Genomic DNA, 2504 nt, shown 5'->3' with positions numbered 1-2504 from the left:
GCTGGCGAATCGTTTCAAAAGCGTCGTCATCATAACGTCATCGTCATCATCATAACGTCATCGTCATCATCATAACGTCATCGTCATCATCATAACGTCATCGTCATCATCATAACGTCATCGTCATCATTACCATAGCATAATCACGTAATCTTCGTCAAGACGTCATTATTAACATTATTATTATTATTATCATCATAATCATCATCTCCTTATTCATCATCATCAACAACAACAACTGTAATCATCATCATCATCATCATCGTCATCATCATCATCATCTCCACCATTAAATTGTTCACCTGTTAGTTCTCAAACGACTAAACCACTTTCTCTATCTTATTGGAAGCGATTTAAACAACAAACTCACGATCTAAGTTAGCATGTGTCTGTCTGTCTGTCTGTCTGTATGTATGTATGTATGTATGTATGTATGTATGTATGTATGTATGTATGTATGTATGTTTGTGTGTTTGTGTGTGTTTGTGTGTTCATACTAGCGTACGAACAATGTATACAAACATATACAAACAAACAAAAGTGATACAAACATCATAAGCAACGATATACTACTTTAAAATACCCATCCATCCATCTAATACAAATTTTTAAATAATTGTTGATACTTTTAAGAATATACAAAAATAAACACCCAAGCACCAACACACGTATACACGCACATACATACAATACAAAACATGCATACAAACAAGTAAACAATAACAAAATAAACAAACACACATTAGCATTCAAACAAACATGAAAACGTACGCACATACATACATACAAACATAGAAACAAACATACTTGCAAACATATACGCGCAAACATACTTGCAAACAAAGATGCAAACATACATACAAATAAACATAGAAGAAAAAAATCCTACATGAATACAAATATAATTTTATTAAGAGTTTAATCAATGAAAGGACTATTATAATATTAAGTGTACGTACGTGATGATGGTATGACATATGTCATAAGGTATTGATGATTCCCATCTGTTTATTTGTATTTGTATGTATGTGCGTATGTATATGTTTGTATGTGTATGTATGTATGTTTGTATGTATATGGTTTTAGATACGCATGTTTTGTGTTTGTATGGATGTATGTATTTGTTGGTGTGTGTATGCGTGCATGTGTTTATGCATGTATAAGTCTTTGTGTTTGTGTGTGTGTGTGTAGTATGTGTATGCGTGTGGGTATGTTTGTGTGTATGTGTATTCTTTTTGCAATACCTGCCATATATCTTTTGATGATTATACGTATAAACGAATTTATGTACCTCTTAAAAGAGACAAACAGATCAATTAGATGTCTTTTGATGTTTGTATGTATGTATGTATGTTTGTATGTATGTATTTGCGTATGTATGTGTAGTTGTTTATGTATATTTGTGTGTATATGTGTTTGTATGTGCGTGTGTTTATTTGTTTGCATGTATGTGCGCATGGAAGTTAGTTTGTATCATCTGAGCTTGTTTATTTGTCTATTGTATGTCTGTTTGTATGTTTGTTTGTATGTTTGTATATTTATCCGCATATGTTTTTGTATTTTTTTATTAACTGTTTTGTTTGTTAGGTTGTTAAATGTTTGTATGTTTGTTTTTACTTTTTATGAATTCGCAAAGACAATTCAAATCTACTGACTACTAAAATTTCAACTATTTTCATTTTCTCTCATTCAGAGATATAATAATGATAATAATTTTCATGAAGGGTGAGGTTGAACGGGAGCCCATCGGGACTGCCATACCCCCCTCCCGTCCTCGCAAACATGCACATACATACACACATACATACGCATTCACATACGAACATACACACACACATACATACATACACATGCAAACAAACATGTATACACATAAAAACAAACGCTGTATAAATTGAATGACATCTTTCGAATGAGAAATGAAATTAATTTATCCGTCAATTGGTTTTGTTTAAAAAATTGTTATTGTATCGCTTAGTGAAATGTTTTGTATGCGAAAATCATTATCATAATTATCATCGTCATCATCATCTTCATCATCATCGTCTTCTTCATCATCATTGTCGTCGTCGTCATCGTATTTATGATTGATCAAATGAGTCATCAAAATCTGTTACCTTAATTCAGTTTTTCAGTTATGTACACACACATATACACAGACACACACGCACACAGACACACACGCACACAGACGAGACACACACACACACACGTGTGTGTATTCGATACATACATATTAATTTTTTTTATTTAAACTAGTCCGCTATTAAAAGTTGCATTTTAAACTTACATTAATATTTCTCACGATATTTGAGTGAATGAATGAATGAATGAATGAATGAACGAATGAAAGAACAAATGAAAATTTGTCAATATAAAAATATAATTTAAATGATTGCCAATGAACTCAAACATAAAATATCTGATACCGTCAGTTGTTGTTCAATAGCCAAGGTGACTGACTTAAGGTAGAAAGAATTGTAATAAAAATATGTGCCATTGAA

This window comes from Helobdella robusta (genome assembly GCF_000326865.2).
Source record: "Helobdella robusta unplaced genomic scaffold HELROscaffold_1, whole genome shotgun sequence".
NCBI classification, from domain to species: Eukaryota; Metazoa; Annelida; class Clitellata; order Rhynchobdellida; family Glossiphoniidae; genus Helobdella; species Helobdella robusta.
Note: the sequence above shows the minus strand (reverse complement) of the source record.